Here is a 21,093-nt window from a genome sequence, read left to right on the forward strand (position 1 = left end):
GTATCCCAGTGGGGCTGAAAGGGCATAAAACAGCATCAGCAGCAGATTCTAGATCTAAGTTGGGATGAGAATTCCCACTGGGTCCTGTCAGTCTGTACCACGAGCGCCAGACCTACTCCATCACCCACTGCTACTTTCTTTTGCCTGGGAGCAGCTTTGATAGAAACTTGTGTTCAACCCCCGATGAACTAAATTAGAGGTGAATGCTACCCACAATAGTAGACTCATTAAAGTATCAGGTGATGGCTTCAACTGCAACCAAAAGAGGTTTTTAGAGATAAAAAGAAATAGACATCAACAGTAGAGAAGATGAGGTTTGCAATAACTCTAGTAAGAAGGGAGTCAGTGGTGGAAAGAAATTAATAGACTATATCCTAAAGAGAAAAGAAGAAAAATTTGGAGCTTCCAAGGTCAGTATTAGGTATATTTTAATTGAGGTGTAGTCAGACACACAAGTAGAATAAAGTGATCTTGGAATCAATAAATTATCAAAGGAGAATAATACCATTTAAGATAATTAGAAAAAGGACTCAAAAGTGAGATAATTCTCAGTAAGAAATTATTTTTATTAATGCAGGGCTTGCTTAGTAAAACTCTTCTAAAAAATGGAACTCTGAGTTCATTTTATAGCATTACATTAGGGTACACTTATTTGCCCAGTTTTGCAATTATACTCTGTAATGAATCCTACCTGCAAAGACAGATAAAGAGGGCTAAATTCAGGTTGCCTTTAGATTTGCATATATAACGTTGGGTAAGAGAAGAAGGAATTGGAAAGGCCTTAACAAACAGTGCCCATCACCTGTGGCCAAACCAAACCTGAGCTATAAATTGCAGTGGCTCTACCATTCTGTAACGTGAACTCTGTTTTCTTGTTCCTGATTAAGATCTATCCACTTGGCCTCTTTTCAAAAGACTTGCGCGTGACACGTATACACTGATGTGTATAAAATGGATGACTAATAAGAACCTGCTGTATAAAAAAATAAATAGAATTCAAAAAATAAAAATAAATAAAAGACTTGCGCACATTTGAACACACCTTTGAGACTCCAGACTGGACTTCCGCACCACGTTCTATTTGGGTAACCACAAAGGTGCTGGAAATTTCAAGTAGTGACAAACGCCATAGCCTACAAACTGAAGAACACTTGCTGGTGAATACCTGATTCCCGAGTGTCAGAGCACCCCCTGGCTGTGGGCTCCAATCATTCTTTGGGGTTAGGGTTGATGTACGGATTTAGACCAGGTTAAGTCATCTTTGTTGTGATGATTTTATTCTTCCAGTTAACGTAATATTGCTCTTTTTTTCCCCCGTGAATCCTCAAAATTCAGTTTAAGGTCTTTTAAAAAAATTTTTTTTATTGGAGTATAGTTGATGTAAATGTTGTGTTCGTTTCAGGTATATAGCAAAGTGAATCAGTTGTACATACACATATATCCACTCTTTTATCTAGATTCTTTTCCCATATAGGCCATTACAGAGTATTGAGTAGAGTCCCCTGTGCTATACAGCAGGTTCTTATTAGTTATCTATTTTATACATAGTAGTGTGTATATGTCAATCCCAATCTCCCAATTTATCCCTCCCCTCCTTATCCTCTGGTAACCATAAGTTTGTTTTCTACATCTGTGACATGCACCCCAATGTTCATTGCAGCACTATTTACAATAGTTAAGGTTCATTTTTAAAGCTCGCTTTTGTGCTGCCCTGAGATGATTATTAGGTACTTTCACTGTTCGTAGGAAATGGTACTGCCCACCTTCTACTAACCACCTCCATGGAGAACTCATTCTCATTCATAGTAGCTCATCTTGTCTGGATTTTAATTGAATACAGAGTTATCAGAGCCTTCATGTTTCATACAGAAATTATTCAAAATACAGTCATAATAATGTGACTATTTGTCAAAATATAATTTATCAAGTCAGTGATAAATTACATTTATAATTTATATATTATATAGTTATATAAATAGATCTATTTATAGAAGGATAAATTTGTGTGGTGCCTTCAGAATATATTAGTTTCTTACAACAGAATCATTCAAGACAGACATAACATTGAAATCGTCTTGATTTTTAATGCAATATTTCATAAATCTCCTTTCTAAATACTAAAGAATCTTGAAAACATACAAGGTGAGGAATGTTTATGTAACTTTGCTGCTATTCTTGCTTCTCAACCATCCTCTCACTGTCTTAGTATATTTAGAAGTTTTGAGTTTCAACATATACATATAAATTCATATAAATTCTTACACTGTTTCCAAATCAAAGTGAGCAGTGCCTCAAGGGCTGCGTTTGCCATTTCTGTTTCCATGATAAGCAATATCCGTACAGTGATTAAAAGGTTTATGAACGGTCCTTGCTAATTTCTAGGCTGATGAAACGTGGCTCTAGTTTCACACACTTCAGGAGGCAGGAGGTTCGAGGTCTTATTTCCTACTACTTATCTCCAGTCGCTGCTTCAGTGGTTTTGTTAACTTTGTTCTGAGAGGAACTAGCATTGGGCTAAGATATAAAACACAAGAACAATGAAGTGAGTAAATCAGTCTATTAACACGTACTGATTAGTGCCCACACTCGTACACAAAGACACATTTATACTAAAACATTCCTGATTCTCGCTTACATGATAATCACTGGCTCTACAAGTAAAATAAATGTATCTTTGTCATTTCATCTGTTGGATATGTACTAATGGCTTCCCCAAAATGGATAAGGACTATAAACTTCGGGAATTATAACAAGATACCTGAGTAGCTGCAGAGCTCTAAAATTGGAATGATCTCCACCTCAAAAGAGCCAAGATATCTATGGACTCATATTTCACTCCATTTATCTGCATAGCCAGTCACACTGACAGGTGGCTCTTCATGTAAAAGAAACTTCAACATTTTTTAAAATTGAAGTATAGTTGATTACAGTATTGTGTTAGTTTCAGGTATACAGCAAAGTGATTCAGGTTTTTTATATATAAATATATATATATATATACAGATTCTTTTCTATCATAGGTTATTACAAGATATTGAATATAGTTCCTGTGCTATACAGGAAATCCTTGTTGTCTGTCTATTTTATACATGGTAATGTGTATCTGTTGATCCCACCCTCCTGATTTATCCCTCCCTCCTCTCTTTCCCCTTTGGTAACCATAAGTTTGTTTCCTATGTCTGTGAGTCTGTTTCTGTTTTGTAAATAAATTCATTTGTATTATTTTTTAGATTCCACCTATAAGTGATATCATATAATATCTGTCTTTCTCTGTCTTACTTCACTCAGGATGATAATCTCTAGGTCTATCCATGTTGCTGCAAATGGCAATATTTCACTCTTTTTTTATGGCTGAGTAGTAATCCACTGTGTATATATGTACTACATCTTCTTTATCCGTTCATCTGTTGATGGACATTCAGGTTGCTTCTATGTCTTGGCTATTGTAATTAGTGCTGCTGTGAACATTAGGGTACATGTATCTTTTACAATGAGAGATTTTGTCTTTTCTGGATATATGTCCAGGAGTGGGATTGCTGGATCATATTGTAGCTCTATTTTTAGTTTTTTAAGGAACCTCTATACTGAGAAACTTTAACATTTTAAGGTCAAGAATGTTAACTTCCTTATTCTTACACTAGTCCCTTGGGCGGGTAGAAAGCATTTCTCATTTCACAGATAAATACTCTAAAATGCTTTTATCACTTAACAACTGACTTTATTAATTTAGGGCAGAACTCAAGATTCCCTGATCACATTTTCCTGAAATGAACGACTTTTGTAACTCAGCATTGATTCTGTTTCATTGAAATTGCTTTCCTCTTTCACATCACACAAATGGAAAGAAGAGCTGATTTTGGTGCCTGGTTGTAAATATTCCATAATGTCTATCCTCTGAAAAAGTTTGAACATTGAGTTGAAAACCACGAGTGTGGGGAAAAGCAATAAACGGTGTCAATGTGATTTAAAAGCATAGCAATGTGCTGCTTTTAATGATGTTTATTAAAATGGCATTTTTCATAAACAACTTTAAAGATTTTTCTAAGTACTAATTCTGAAAAGTATGCTTATTTTCAATGCAACTTAAAAAAATGATATCTATTTAAATTAGAATGAATATAGTTTGCTAATGCCCCATTTAATTATCATCCAATGGTATGCATAAATTCACCACCTATATTAGAAAAAATTGGGAAATATATTTATGAATACAGTAAGTATTTAAGAAAAAACTTTTCCACATTTCATATCATCATATGTTTTGTTTGTACAGGCTCATACATTCATGAATTGAGCCATTCAGCCTCATATACAAAGTATAAATAGACCTCAAGCCTATAAGCTCCACAAGGGCAAGACCTTCTGTTTTCTTCATAGCATACACTGCCTAATTCATAGAAAAAGCTTACTTAATGCCAGTGAAAAATGAATGATGGAATAATGGGAGAACCAAGTCAGGCAAGGCAGGTCATGTAATGTATATTGAACAATAGATGTTTCGGATATGATCTTTTGAATTGTTTTTTCCCCTTATTTTTCTTATTTTAAATGCTCTGGATAATCTATTTCACCTAGTGTGTTAGGACTTACCTGTGAAATGTAATTTGTCATACAGGTGAGGACTCTTACACGCTATCATACTAGGTACTATCTTAAAAATGTGAAGAAGACAAGATTGTTTTTCCCTCAAAGTACCTGCTCTCAAAGTGGCCACCTTCTTCTTTAGATCACAGTGCCATGGTTAACAAAGGGAAATTGTTCCGTGTGTACGTAGCCACATGTATGTGACAAAGGGAATGGTTCTTAATTCTTTTTGAACTCCATTTGCACTGTATTTGGTTCCAAAGTAGAGCTAATTATTCTTAATCCAGAGGTAAAACCATCACTGCCAGTAAACAGGCCACTGACACTGAGCACAGAAAACCAAGACGGCAGTGATCAATTTTCCAGTGGGACATATTCCAAATAACCTCCCAAATTAAAGTGGAGGCGAATTATGACAATAAAAGGGAATTGATAAAATATTTATATCCAGAGATTTGTTTCGTTTTGTTTTTCATTCCTATTGCTTAGCATTGTAGCATCAGAATTAGATGTCTAAACATCTAATTCTGATGTTTAGAACATCAGAATTGGTGCCCCACGAATTTCCTCTGGTCCTCACCTATATGCATCTCCTTATTTTGAAAGTTTCAAAACTTGAAGTTGATTTAGAAAATATGGACAAGCATAAGAAGAAAAGAAAAACCATCTGGAATCTCACCACAAAGAAATAATCATTATTGGCCTCATAGATTTTTTTTTCCTCCATACCTCTATTGTTGCGTTGTTTCTGCTCTTTGGGAATAAAGACACTTGGTGTAGTCTTGTAAATAAATGTTTCCATAGCGTCCACAAAGAAAAACATAGAGAAGGATAACAGGCGAGTTATAACGTTTAGGGGGGTGGTGTTGCTAATCAGTAGTTCCCACAAAGAAGCAGAAAAATGTTAGAGCACAGGGCTTGGAATCTGGCCGACCCAAGTTTGATTTCTACCTTCCCCACAAGTGTGACCCAGTACAAGATGTTTAACTTCTCAGAGCCAGTTTCCTCTTCCGTAAAATGAGAATAATACCCTCATCAGAGTGTTTTTGTGTACAGTCAATGTGAGGTATTTAAGGAATTTGGCAAGCTGCCTGACACAGTATGCATTCAGGGAATGGTAGCTAATATTATTATTTATAAGAATACTTACGGTTATTTTACATTCCTAACTAACCTTGCAGATCACGAAGCTCAACACCACATGACATGAAGATTAATTTTAGATCAGCTCAAGAAAAACAAAATTAAGCAGGTAAATCTATTGGCAAACGACCGTATAATACATTCTGAAGCAAGTACTTTAGGATTGTAGGATTAATTAAAATTCTTCTCTGTTAGCTTAGTTAATGGCAGGATGGCTCTTCCTTGGAATTAGGATCTTTAGAAATGGTGATCTCCCTCGTTCTATCCTAGTATTGTGTTCGCAGTTAATACTCTGCATAGTTTGCCTTAGTGTGATATAATTCAGGCAAGACCAGAAGATAGTGTGTTGTTAGACTCTTCTAGAAGTTTCTTTGAGTTTTAAATTAAATTTCAGGTTTAAGAAATATGTGATCATTGCAAGTCTGGTGGGTTTTATATTTAGAAGTTTTAAATTATCTATTGTGGAAATTCATTGTTGTGTTACGTAATTTTTGCTCTGGGCCCAGTCGAACTTCATTATGTCAAGATCTCTGTTAGATCCCCATTACTCTTTCATCCCAGGAGAATTTTATTGACAGCATAGTTGTCATTTATTGAGAGCCAGTTATGTGCTAGGCACTGCTGTGGGTACTTTGCATGAATTATTTCATGTACTAGAACTAATGGGCCTGTGATCTAGGCATAAGAGCCTCATTCTTCTGGTTCCAAACCTGTGGTTGAAAGATGTTAAGTCACATGCCAGCACATCCTCGTAAAGGGCAGGCCCACGACTCGACCTTACCCTACAGCTCCCCGCAGGCTTCTCCCTGCCTGCTCCCTCCTTTCCTGAAAAATCCGAGGGACTTTCATGCAGAATTGGAGAAAACCTGTCTTTGACAAGGCTCATACAAAAGGAAAAGCAGTTATGGGCTATCAAAACATAAAAACGACTTAATTCATACTGTTATTTACTGACCTTTAAAAATTAGCAACCAAGAATAAGTAACATAAAATTGTTTACTAAATACAGCAAATGGCACTTCAAACTATAATTTGGATTTTTATAATAACCACATAAAGAAACAACACTGACAAGGAAAGGAGAATGGAGAGACACATGGAGAAGGAAGGACAAGGCTGGGCTGGAGTCAGGGGGACCGTGGGGGAGGTGCACTCACATTCATGAGTGTCTGGGGTCCTCTTGGCGCCTGGTGCTATTCAGTGAGGCAGATCTCTACTTTCATATGTAACACACTACAGGGAAAGTCTGAAATTGATCATTATATTGACATTTTTAAGGTCGGGGGAGTTCCATTCACAGAAGGCCACAGATACAAAAATCCAAACGTGTCTTCAAGCATTGGCCTGGACCTAGAACTGCAGACACTTCAGCCTACTTCAAACTCTGTAGCTATTGGGCTTATCAGAGGGAATTCCAGATTATGCCTCCTTGACCCCGTGCCCCTTCCCCCATCCTCTGAGGAGGCTCGATCTTCTGCTTGCATGTCGGAATGCGCTCTGACCATGGGAAGGGGTGGGGAAAGAGGGTTTTCTAGAAGGTAGAGGAAAATGAGGAGCTGCCAGATCCCTCCCACACTGGGGACTTCACAGGCCCCCTCGACATGATGCAGGGATCCGGGTGACGGTATTCTGATGACCGAGGTCCTGCCCGTGTGGGGTATAGGAAGGGTATGGCAGGACTCCTGCCTCCCAAGGGCCCCAGCCTGGGGAGAAGCTGCGTTTCCTCCAGCCAGGAAGAGATAGTAGATACCAGTAGAGATACCCCACAGTAGCTCAGACTCATTAATCATCTTATTAAGTCCATTGCGGTTGGTGCACAAAAGACAAGAGTGTTCACTTACGATGAATAAAAATGCAAGTTGTGTGCAGGGTTGGCTTTATGCGCCTGTGACCTGAGCATTTACATCTGACCCTGTGCTTAGAAAGGCCAGGTGCTGGGTTTAATACTCTGTTCATCATTGAAATTATCAATGATTTTTGAATAAGGGGTCTAGCATTTTCACCTTGCACTGGGCTCTGCGTATTGTATGGCATTCCCTCTTGTATGAAATTTCAACACAGATAATCAAAGTCTCCTGAAATTTCCGAGACTCCAGTCTCATATCTCACATCCTTCAGAGATAAAAGAACAAGGTCAGGGGCAGTGTTCTTCCTGTAGTTTACACCATCCTCCTCTGTGAAATCCTTGCATTTAGTCTCACCCCCCTTCTCAGTTGTACTTTATACCAGAGTAGAGGTTTTAAAATGGAAATCTTATTATTTCACTTTCCTGCCTGAACTCTTTCAGTGCCTTCTCATCGACCTGACTGTGAAACAATGATGCCGCAATCTTGCTCTGGCCTGCTTGTCCGTTTTACTTTCTCTCTCTCCATATCAAGCACCCTGCATTCCAACCACACCCAACGACTTGACTTTCAGTCCTTAGAACATGTCCTTCTTGCTTCTGTGCTTTAGCACATGCTGTTCCTCGATCACGGGGGCTCAGCACGTTTCAAAGCAAGAACCCACATATTCTTTTTTTTTTTTTTTTGCTGTACACGGGCCTCTCACTGTTGTGGCCTCTCCCGTTGCGGAGCGCAGGCTCAGCGGCCACGGCTCATGGGCCCAGCCGCTCCGTGGCAGGTGGGATCCTCCCGGACTGGGACACGAACCCGTGTCCCCTGCATCGACAGGCAGACTCCCAACCACTGCGCCACCAGGGAAGCCCCCACATATTCTTTATACCCCAAACTCTTCCTCAGTGATGCCTCAGGAGCTCCTGCAGAAGCAAAGTAGATCCTGTGCGTGTCCTCCACCTCTATGAATGCAATACCACAGTGAATTAGAATCACCTATTTTTAAGACTGTTGAGCAGTCACTGTTTGAGATGCATTCCAAACACTTAGAAGAGTTGATTGTTATATAGTAATCTTGACTATAAAACCCTCACTTTTCTCCCTGACCCATCACTTTCATTCATGCCTGTTGTTCTCTTGCCTCAGATGTTGAAACTCTCTATAACCACTTCTTGCTCTTTTCATTTAATTTGATAGACTCTTACCAGGTGTATCTTTTTTACACACAAACATAAGCATTACTTTTTCCCATTTAAACTCCAAGGGTAAGCTGGGACGAAGTGAGCGAGTGGCATGGACATATATACACTACCAAATGTAAAACAAATAGCTAGCGGGAAGCAGCCGCATAGCACAGGGAGATCAGCTCGGTGCTTTGTGACCACCTAGAGGGGTGGGATAGGGAGGGTGGGAGGGAGACACAATAGGGAGGAGATATGGAGATATATGTATATGTATAGCTGATTCACTTTGTTATACAGTAGAAACTAACACACCCTTGTAAAGCAATTACACTCCAGTAAAATGTTAAGAAAAAAAAAAAAGGAACTCCAATGGTTCTCTTATCTAAAGATTTAATCCAAACTTTATCATAAGGCTGATCCCGAGGCTGGTGGTGTGGCTACCATTCCTCCGGTGTTTTTGATGTGTTAGGTGATATGCCAGTCATTTACAATAATCCCACTTAATCCCAATGTTAATCCTCAGAGGTGAGCGCTATTATCTCTGCTCTGAAGGTAGTAAAATAGGGATCTAGAGAGGCTGGGGGTCCTGTCCCCACATGCTCAGCAGTCACAGGGCTGGAAAAGAAATCCAAGTCCGTGTGACTGCAAAGCCCACGTGCTTGCCCCTCCCCACGCTAGGCTCGGTTCTCCCTACGGTTCCCTCATTCCAGACCCACTAACCCACCTCCAGCGTTCTCTCATGCCCATTCTTTTGTACATGGTGTTCTCTCCGTCCAGAACCTTGCACACTTCTGAGATCATCCAGGGAGATCATCACACCCTATTCTGAGTGCTTGCTCACCACTGTACGGGTATTTGTGATGCTATTTGGTCATCATTAGCTTCCCCTCCCTCAACCCTGAAGACTATGAACAGCTCTCAAGAGCTAAGACTCTGGCTAGTCACCACTGAACTTGCACAGCCTGGAGAATCACAGCACATGCCTCTCTACTTAACTCATTTATATAAAAATGATTGCAGGGCTTCCCTGGTGGCGCAGTGGTTGAGAGTCCGCCTGCCGATGCAGGGCACGCGGGTTCGAGCCCCAGTCCGGGAAGATCCCACAGCCCATGGAGTGGCTGGGCCCGTGAGCCATGGCCCCTGAGCCTGCGCGTCCGGAGCCTGTGCTCCGCAACGGGAGAAGCCACAACAGGGAGAGGCCCGCATACCGCAAAAAGAAAAAAAAAAAAAGATTGCAGACTTCCCTGGTGGTGCAGTGGTTAAGAATCTGCCTGCCAATGCAGGGGATACAGGTTCGAGCCCTGGTCCGGGAAGATCCCACACGCCATGGAGCAACTAAGCCCCTGTGCCGCAACTACTGAGCCTGTGCTCTAGAGCCCGCGAGCCACAACTACTGAGCCTGCGTGTGACAACTACTGAAGCCTGCGCACCCAGAGCCCGTGCTCCACAACAAGAGAAGCCACTGCAATGAGAAGCCCACGCACCACAACGAAGAGTAGCCCCCGCTCGCCGCAACTAGAGAAAACCTGCGCGCAGCAGCAAAGACCCAACTCAGCCAAAAATAAATAAATAAATTTATTTAAAAAATGATTGCTAATAATACTTTCTAACACTTCTTGAGCATTTTCTACATGCTGGGCCCCCTTCTGCACACTTAACATGCATAACGCAGTTAAGCCTCAAAAACTCTTAGAGATAATTTATCTTTTTTTTTTTTTTTTTTTTTTGCGGTACGCGGGGCTCTCACTGTTGTGGCCTCTCCCCTTGCGGAGCACAGGCCCCGGACGCACAGGCTCAGCGGCCATGGCTCACGGGCCTAGTGGCTCCACGGCATGTGGGATCCTCCCGGACCGGGGCACGAACCCGCGTCCCCTGCATCGGCAGGCGGACTCTCAACCACTGCGCCACCAGGGAAGCCCTCCACTGGCTTTTATTTCACCTTTTGTGCCTCCTTGTTCATTCGCCACTGTGGACAAGACAAGGCTGCCACTCCATCTCACGTACACACTGGACCTTACCCATACTGCAGTGTAATAAGACTGTCCTTTGAGATTTCCCTTCTAGCTGTCAGGAGTTGATCTCATTTCTCAATTCCCGCTCATGCTACCTAGGTCCCAGCCTCCCCGGCTCCCTTGGAGGCTGGACTATTCCTTGTCCTTGAGTCTTCTCTCTCTTTGCTGCCCCCTCTCTGAGGTCTTGCTCCTGGAGAAGCCCTACTTCCTCTAGCACCTTCCTTCTCTCCTGCTGGCGCTTTCTCCATGGCTGCAAACAGGCTAAGCTCTTTGCCAAAACAAACAAATTTCTTCATTTGTCTCCCTCCCTCTTTTATTTTTCTTTCTACTGTCGTATCTGGAGTCTTCTCCATTTATTTTCTAGTTGTACCTGTTGCTTCCACATCCTTAAAAACATTCTCACTTCTTAATCTTTGGATGCGCCTTTATCCCTGCCCTGGAATGAAATGCTTCTCAAAGTCAGCAACTGACCTATATGAGTAAAATACGATAGGCCTTTCACCTATCGTATTGGTGAAAGGAAGAAATGAAGAAGCTCCATTTCTTCTTTTTTCGTGTAAAATGGTGATGATAGTACCTACCTCACAGGATGCCTGTGCAGATTACATGACATGTGAAAGCAGTGAGGGGATGCTAAATAAATTAGTTAGTGGAGTAAAACAATTCAGGATGCCTACAAACCTTGCTTTTGCAAGCTATTATCAAAATCCCACCCCATTCAAGACCTAATTCAAATATCATTTCCTTTAAGTCATCTTCCCTGATCCTCTAAAACACCTCCCTTTCCTGAGCTAGTTATTACCATCTTCTAGAACTTTATCTCTTAAAACAGTTAAAGAACTTCTTTATCTACATCATATGACACTTACTTTGGGGCATGTCTTTTGAAGAAATTATAATAATTAGTGTTTCTGTCATCTCTTTTACTAAATTGTAAACTTTCTTAATGGCTTTCTGTTTCATTTTCTTTTTTTTTTTCATCTTTTTATCCATGCTAAACACATAGTAGGTCCTTGATGAGTGTGATGTACATGAAAAAAAAGAATGATATGAAAATTCAAAAATTATTTAAAAATATACAACTACAACTTTGATATCTGTATTTGGGTCTGGTCTCTCTTTACACTGTTCCCAGAACTTAGGATCTCTCTCATTCTCTGTTTTCCCTATCAAAGCTTCTTTTCAATATCATAGATAAAATCAGAAGCCAGCTAACTTATATTAACATACCAACAACTGAGACAACAATCTTCAAAAGTCTGGAAAAAAACAGAGTTAGAGAATCTTGTCAGTGTATGGTCAAGCCCAGCTGCAGGGACAGGTGACTCTAGATATTCTAGTCCACTTAGCAGTTATGAACTTGTGGTTCTGATGTGTTTGTTGGGCAAATATAGTTTGAGGATAGTTTTTAAATCATTTGTCCCTGGCATTATACTGTCAGATGCAATTCTGATTTTATTTCCTTAAAGAACGCACTGACCAGTTAGTAATCTGACCTTTTGGGAAGTGACATTTCTCAATGTCAGTCAACAACAGGCCATTCTGTTTTGTTGGCCAGATAAAATACTCTCACTCTGAGATGCATTACATAGTGTACAGATTTTTCAAAAAATGCTTTACTTTTGGTTAGAAATCAGAACATGTGACTTTTCCTAGTTTCTGCTGAACTTAAAACTCTTTTAGTTGAATGACCCTGTTGGAGGGGTCATTCTTGGAGGATTGGGGTCCTCCTGTTAAGCTCCTGTCCTCTCCACCCCACAGGCTTTTTCTGGACCATGGAAGCCAGCACTTCTTCTAGGCCAGGTTAGAAGCAGATGCAGTGAAATGACAGAGGAGTCTGGAGACGAGGCAGTTCATAAATGGAACATTCCCCAGGAAACTCAATTTTATCATCATAATCTTTTAGTTCTTGACAGCTGCAAAGATCAGTGCCAAAAAGAGTGAACCAGAGTTTTGGGGGTATGTTTTCCCAATTCATTCCAAAGGAAGTAAAAGTTTAGGGTTCCAAATGATCATGATGTGTTAATATACCACATAATAATATATAGAGCAAGTGAAATTATTTTACCAGAGAACTGTCCATACGAGGCCCTGAGAGGACATTTGGGACTTTGGGTCAAAATGAAGGTGATTTTCAAATTAAGTTATGGCTGCGTCATTTACTTTTACTTATAAAATGAGATTATTTATGGCTTTCTCATTTACTTTTACTTATAAAATAAGATTATTTATGGCTTTGTCATTTACTTTTACTTACTAGAGTGATGACTCTCCTCTCTGCTGCCAATAAATCTAAAAATTAATTTAACACGTATTAAAAGCACTTTGTGCACCTCCGAAAGAAGGTTTTTTTTTTAACTCAAGAAGTCATATTAATTATATAAACTGGTTATGTTAGTCTTCTAAAATTAAATTTATGATGGGAAGGAAGTCAGTGATATAATCAGCTTTTAGACCACAAATCATATAAAAAAAAGTTTCTAAGTAAATTCATTGTCAAAGAATTCAGGATATATTATCAGTCATCTGAATTATTGATCTAAGAAAACCCTTTTCCCAAAACAGATATATTTTCAACAAATGAGTAAAAGTTTTTCTGGTAAAGGAGGTAACTGTGCTTTCCCACATTTTTATTGTTTCCTTGATTGTCAGAGATAACGAACATACAGTTAACTTGTTCAGGAGACTAAATTCTGGGGAAAAAGTCTGTAGTGGCTTAAATGAGCTGGATCATTTTTGGTTGTGTCATGATTTCCTCTGCTGAGGAAGTCTGATGTCTGAAAAAGGATTGCTCTGACATTTAGCTTCGTGTTTTATCAAAGCATACTAACCAAAAACAGAGTAAAACTATAACAAAACAAAACAACAAATGTTTAAGGATTTGTGGACTGACTTAATTTTCTCATGATGGTTACATGGAATTACATACAGTTTTTATTACCTTGACTCTATTTCTTTTCCTTGGTGTCAATTTTATTTATTAACATTTGATTCAGCAGCCTACTCGGGTTAATCACCCAGACTCATCTACTGTTGGCCATTCCCATGACAAGATGATGCAGGTAAAAATAGAAATAAAACACTATTGCTCCCTCATGGAGTTCACTTTCATATGGAAAGATTAGATACATATAGAAAAAACTTCACTAAAATGAGATTAAAAAAAGAATATAATTTACAAAGTGATACGAGAGCATCTAAGAAAGAGCAACTAAATGTGCTATTCATTCAGTCCCTCTTTGGGAACTAATTTAAGATCACATTCTGGAAAATTCCAGTTCAAATACCTTTAAAAGCTTTGTAAATTCCCAGATCCTTCACTGAAAGGAAGCTTTAATATATGTAAAGCTCTTGGGATAGTAGCTAGGACAGAGTAAACTTCATGCAGAGTAGCCAGATACAGAAGCCCATCAAAAGATGAATGGATAAAGAAGATGTGGGGGGGGGGTGTGTGTGTGTCTGTAATGGAATATTACTCAGTCACAAAAAAAAGAATGAAATCTTGATGTTTGTGACACATATGAATGGACCTAGAGGGTATTATGATAAGTGAAATAAATCAGACAGAGAAAGACTAATACTGTATGATTTCACTTACATGTAGAATCTACAAAACAAAAAAAAATGAGTAAACATCACAAAACAAAAACAGAGTCATAGATACAGAGAAACAATAGGTGGTTGCCAGAGGGGAGGAGCTGAGGGGAGGAAAAAAACAAGTGATGGAAATTAAGAGGTACAAACTTGCAAAATAAATGAGTCACAGGTATGAGATATACAGGATGGGAAATACAGTCCACAATTATGTAATATCTTTGTATGGGGACATAACAACAGCAAAATATTAATATCTGTAAGGCTCTTCAGATAGTAGCTAGTACAGAGTAAAGTATATAATTTTTTCTTATTAATATCTTTTGGATTGAAAAAATCAAATTATTTTTTTCTGTAGTTTATTGAAATCTTGTTATTCAGGTTTTCAATGTTTTCTTGAGTTTAATCAAAACAGATATTTTGATTGGCCTTGGCCAATTGGCCTCCCAATTCTTACAGTTTTTAATTTGAAAAGATCTCCCAGATGGCTACCTTTTTCTACACTGAATTCTCTGTTTAACTATATTCTAAAGCCTTAAAGTAAACCTCTTAAATTTTGTAACTCTAGGTTTTAACTTTTCTCTCTTACACTTATCTAAAAAGGAAAAAATTACTCTTTAGTGTTGATCATATTGTTTGATGAATGTGATGATAACCTGAGACTTTAAGAAAGTTAAGAGTAGAAACCAAAATTTTTTGGTGTCTGAATTATTCTCTAAATGATGTGTGTCCTTTGAGTTTTATCTAAGTTTCTGGTTATATTTCTCTTTATATCATTGTTAGAAATATAGTGCTTCTCACCAGGAAGACTATATTTTATTTTTAAAAATAATAGTGTTTTCTAAAATCTTCATCCTTTTTTCCTTCTCCTCAGTTTCATGACTTCCAAAAAACAAAAATCAGAAAATCTTGTCAATTACCATTTGATCTTTAAATTCAAGCAACATCTTGTAATCAATGTGTTGCCATTAACACAACATCGAGGGGAAAACTGTGAGCCATTCATTCATTCCACAAATACTGACTGAATATTTAATAGAGTGACTTGTTTGCCATGTACCTACAAGGTTTCAGCTGCTATTGTAAAGCAAGCTGAGTTTTCCCTGTAACTTTAATTCTGCCCAAGCAATCTGTACCTTTTCCCGTACTTGCTACTCTCAGGATCTCCCTTTACTTAAACTGGTTCAAGCCAGTACTCAAGGTATATCAGACAACACAAGTCTATTCACACTGTTCCAGAAGAACTCAGTGGTTATAAAATTTTTATCTTCACTACTAGTAATGCTATGCTATATACGTCTCCAAATCTAGATATTGATATTTAATATCAAATCTAGATATTAAAAGTTATTTATCCCCACAGGATATAATAAGATTTACTGTACTGCAATTATATATCTGACAGATTAAATGTACATGCTTCAGAAAGTGCTCAAACAGTTCACCAGATGACACAGTTAGCACCAGAACAGCTGAAACTGTTATCTAATATCTTTTCCTTTGTGAACTTTAGTTCAGAGAATTGAAATCATTAGATGTGAAGGCATCCTGACAATCTACGAAATAGCTCACTTTTAAACAACCAAGTGTTGCTTTCTTAAACTTTTTTGGTTAATAGCGTAAAGTGAAAGAAAACCTTATAAAACATTAAGATCTGATATTAATAGGATCCAAAGAGGCAGAAGTAGCTGACGTGTCCACAGGTGGAGGATGAGGCCCTCACAGTCAAAAGCTTAAGCATGTTTCTTTCCATCAATGAGGCTGCTGTCTCTACCAATGGTCACCTTCATGGAGGACTAAATGTCTCTGAAGAAGTTAACTACCCCTGACTAGAAGTAGGGACAGGGACTTTTTAGAGTAGGACAGAATGAACATTTATACTAATACATTTTCTCCAGCGTGGCCAATTATTCCTTAGAATGTCTCATTTGCATATTTTTTGTGTGTATACATTTTAAAAGTTTCCCATTCTTCATGCCATTCCCTGCTTAGACTCTTAAGGATTTTTGTAACAAGTGCTCTTGGTTAGAAGCCTATTTTTGCTACAGTTGGTTTAGGAATCTAAAAAGGAGAAGTATTTCCACATTGATTGGACTAACTTTCCTACCTACAGCAGAAGATACAATTCATTATAAGAAAATATTTTTGACATGCAATTTACACCAACTGTTGAGGAAACATCTCAAAGGAAAGTTAGAAGAATTGAATGTCTAGGTTATACAAAAATTTAAAAAGTAGGCAACAGTGCAAATTAAAGAACCAAAATATCACTAAAATGTTCAAATAACGTTCTTATGAAAAATAAAATTTCCTTAAATTCTAACATGGAGAGAAAAAATTTAGGAAATATAATGAGAATATGGCTAGATTTTTTTTTTTTTGAGGTAGGAAAATTTTCTTTGAAAGTGAGATCTTTGGTTAGAGGTAGGAAAAGAGAAAGTTTTCTGGATTTTTGTTCAAATAATGCTTTTCAAAGGTGCAGAATTAATGCTGGATCTATGCATACCAGACCTGTAAGGGGAAGAGGAAACTACTGTCTTTTTGGCTAAAATTCCTGGTTGGCAAAACTTCTGTTTTGAAGACTGGGGTAAAGTGTAATATAGATCTACGTGGATATATCACGTTGCTGAAACTCAAAATAAAACCTTCTCTTTGCTGGTTCTCTGTCATTTATTCAAATAAGATCATCTTAAGTGAGCTTAAGCTGGAATGAGGTTTCTTATCCATTAATATTTAGAACTCAATAGTTATAGAAGTGTTCCCTCATAGCTAAATGTATATGTCTTAACTTTTTCAGAAATGTTGTAAAGAGATCTTGAAAATCTCCATATAATTCTTTGCAGTGATAATTTAGAATTTAATAGGCATCTATGATTAAATTATTTGAGGAACTTTGAAAAAATTATCTAATACAATTATGTACTAGTATACTTCATTATAAAATGCCACAAGAGCTCACTCATTTCATTTGAATGTCAACATAGTTATATATAGTTTAGGCCTTCAAAATATTATAAATTACTTAAAATAGAAAATCTTAAAAATGATGCAGAAATACTATAGAATCATGTTTCCTGAAATCTAATTACTGTGTACAATTTAAAATAATTGATTAAACACGATTAGTCTTTAAGATGCATAGAACCAATTTCAACTTTAGCTATTATTAAATTAGCATGTTACACATTAAAATCAGCTGGAAGATAGTCAAAATAAACTAAAGGACAGCGTGACACTTAAGAGTTGCTATATATCTTACTTTGATTATAAAATTCAATGCTGCAATATAGTGTAAAATAGTGTCCAGAAATATGAATTTATAGTGTCCAGAAATATGAATTTAAGTGGTTTACCAAATATTTTGCTTTCTAATTCTTAACATCTGGATATTTAAAATTTCCTAATCTTTGCTACTTTATGTACAAGAATTCATACTATATTAAGTCCAACTTTTGCTTTTTAGATGGATATCTTAGAGATGAGGGATTATATAGTTATTAATTCTTAATGTAATTTTTGATACATTATTACTTTTTATTACAACATTGTGATAAATTTTCCATAAAAAGGGTATAAAAATTTAAGCTTTAAAAAAATAATAATCATGCCATCTAATATAGAAAAAAGAGTGGGAAGTCTCTACAACCAAAAGCATATCTGTATCAAGAATGATACTAACATACTATTCTCTCCGTCACCCAGAAACTCAAGTTATGGGGAAGTATAATGTAGCCAGTTATTACCAATAACCTTTCAGGTTTATAAGGAAAATCAAAAGAAATTCTCCTATTGTAGACTTTATTTTAATCCTTTGGTCTCTTCCCAATTCATGACCTCTACTTTCCTCTGGCTTACGGAAGACAATTCCGTAAGTAACTTTTTTATAATCAAGTGCTAATCAACATCAGTTCAACATTAATTTTAAATGACCTGATTTTAGAGCATATTTCTAATAGGGATACTTACTGTACTTATTTTCCCCTGCAAATTTTGTAATAGCTATAAATAGAAAAACAATATCCTCTAGATATTAAAGCTTCTAAGCTGGTTTTGTTTAAAACTTATATGCTGTAAATTTTTCTTTGAGAAAATTCTGATATATTATAGGACATTTATAGCTTTTATCCAATTGTGATCTTGAAACTATAATTTCATATCAAGGAAATTAAAGCCTCATCACTGTTTCTAAATGTTTTGAGTTTCTCTGATCAAATGCAGTATAATAGATAATAGGACTTCTTTTTCAAGATCAAGCCTATATTTACGGTAACTAATAGGAAAACAGTCAAGTCCGAGGTTACCAGTACAATATCTGAATGCCAAGTTCTAGACACTGGACAAAGTACAGTCAGAGGTCAGTAAAACTCTGGAAGCCCATAAGCAGAGACAAATGCGCTACGGTGCAATAGCCAGAACTACAGATATAAGATTCAGATGTAGCCGAAGCAGAAGGCGAGGAAGTGTCTGGGGAGACATTCTAGTTGGATTTTGAAAGGATGCATGGCAGGTGGCTGCTGCTGCGGGGGAGATTTGAAGAAAAAGTCTATACAGAGGAGACTGGCTTTGCAAAAGTTTGGTATAGTGCGTTTGGGAAATTACAAAGTATTTGCTATTGCCAGCAGCTGAGTTGGGAAGTGGCAGAAATTAAGAGTACCTAAATAGATAAAAGCCAAGGTGCAGAGTGTTGAAGGATAGGGATTATAGCTCTGCGTCTGGTTCTCAAAATTGTTGCGTTAATAACTACATAGATGTGTGGTGCAGAAATGCACTTACAATGCTAATCTTTCATAGCATATCACCTTAAAAGGTTACTAATGGAGGGAAAAAAAGTACAGGTATAAAGTTTGTGTGTCACTCTTCCCAGTGGGGCTGACTCCTGTCACATATGTTGCCACCACAAAGGCAACAGGGTACAGCCTTAGGTATTTCCACACCTGGTTCTTCTAAAAGCTCCCCCAAGAAAAACTAAGGCAAAATCATTTTCTTGCTGCCGGACTTTTCACTATGTTAATTCTAGAAATTCCTTTTGCCGTGTAAAGCTCTGACAGGAATTAAATTGAAGAGAGACTTTTTCCACTTTTCCTCCTGCTATAGCAGAATCACTTCCTTGGCTGATATCTTTATTTATAAAATTTGACCTAACACTAGGTCTGTTAGTTAAACTTTCCTTTGAAAGTTAAACGTAAGTGAAGTACAATGCTATCGTTTCACCATTTTATCCTACCCAGTGTCTCACACACACAAATAGACAATATTCCTAGTTAGAGCTCTTATTATTAAATGTTTGGAGATGATTTTCTGGACTGAGATTGCTTGTACCTTGAACTTTTTGAATATTTTTATACCTTGAATATTGGTGACATTTAGAAGAGAAGTTTTGAAAAATATTCTCCCTATGCTTTATAACTGTCTTATCTGAGGGCATAATGACATTGCTGTATTTGTGAAACAGGTGCTGTGTGCTCATATGTAGCAATGAAAATTATTATACTTAAAAGGTGACTCCTATGTCATCCACATATTGGGTAAAAGGATAGAAAATAAAAATATATTTCTTAGAAGTAGATCTCAGATCCTATTTATTTTATATTTCACGGTAGATTTCATCTTTAGCACATAGAAGTTTTTATTCAAAGTTTTCAACAAAATAGTTTTCCCTAAATATTTTCCATAGAATTCTAAATGATCTGACGTTCTGGTAGACCAACAATAGAACTGATTTACGTAAAACTGAAATGTTGCTGAAACAATTTAATCATTATTCGGTCATTTCTTTACCAGGAATTTCGATTTGACTGACCAATTTCAATCCACAGTAACAGCTTTGTTCCTAAGAGACTATAAATCAAAGAAATACTCAGTAAGGAGCAATTCCTACTGCAGTTCAAAGTCTGTGCTATTATCACGTAGTGATGGACAGCAAACATCCATTGCAAATATTAGTACATTTGTTGGAGGAGGGTCGTGTTTTTGGTTTCACTCTCTATCTCTGAAACCTATCTGCTTGTGAGAAAAGTTGTGCAATAAAAGAAGTTTTACCGACACATACTATAGCTATGCTTGAACTCAATGCAGCGATTCACTTCCTTTCTTTGCCTGGATTCCAAGCCAGGGAACACAATGAGGGTGTTGTGCTCTGGGCTAGCGTGGCATGCATGATACTCGGAAAGGACGCGTGAGCAGCTTCCAGTACCTACACTATTTGCTTTACAACTACCCGCAACTAAATCAAACAGCACACCAGGACTCTGTGCTCAGAATACGCAAGGGTACAAGCCACTGGCTCTTATGACCTACATAGGGTACGGAATTCCTTAATTTAAACGTATATAGAGGTGTGTTAAGAGTTAAATACATCATTTCAGAGGCTTAAAAATAAATGCTTCACAATTTTCGAGCTGCTGATTTTCCACGTAATTCTCTGAATGTATGTCAAAGTGCAGGTCGTAAAAGAATCCATTGTTTCTAAGGGAGAAAGATTGTTGCTGGTTATGAAGGCTGTCCAGAACGACAGGCCATCGTGGTTTGTTAAAACAGCAAATATTTATTTTAAACCCCAAGGCATATTAGTAATTTTTAAAAAAATCATTACAATTTCTAGAACCTGAACTTACTGAAACAATTCTAAGTCTCTGACACTATTTTGTGTATGTGTATGTATGTGTGTGTGTGTGTTTGTGTTTGTGTGTATGTATTTCCTTGGTAAATCCAAAGAACACAATGATTGTAAATGTTTAGGTT

General features: G+C 37.5%; 1 protein-coding gene across 7 annotated transcripts in view; it reads right to left on the minus strand.

Annotated features, from left to right (window-relative positions):
• The window catches only part of SORBS2 (sorbin and SH3 domain containing 2), a 206,865-nt gene that overhangs the window by 185,178 nt on the left and 594 nt on the right, over positions 1-21,093 (minus strand). The gene's annotated exons all lie outside the window — the stretch shown is intronic.

This window comes from Leucopleurus acutus (genome assembly GCF_964270905.1).
Source record: "Leucopleurus acutus genome assembly, chromosome: 21".
Classification (NCBI taxonomy): domain Eukaryota; kingdom Metazoa; phylum Chordata; class Mammalia; order Artiodactyla; family Delphinidae; genus Leucopleurus; species Leucopleurus acutus.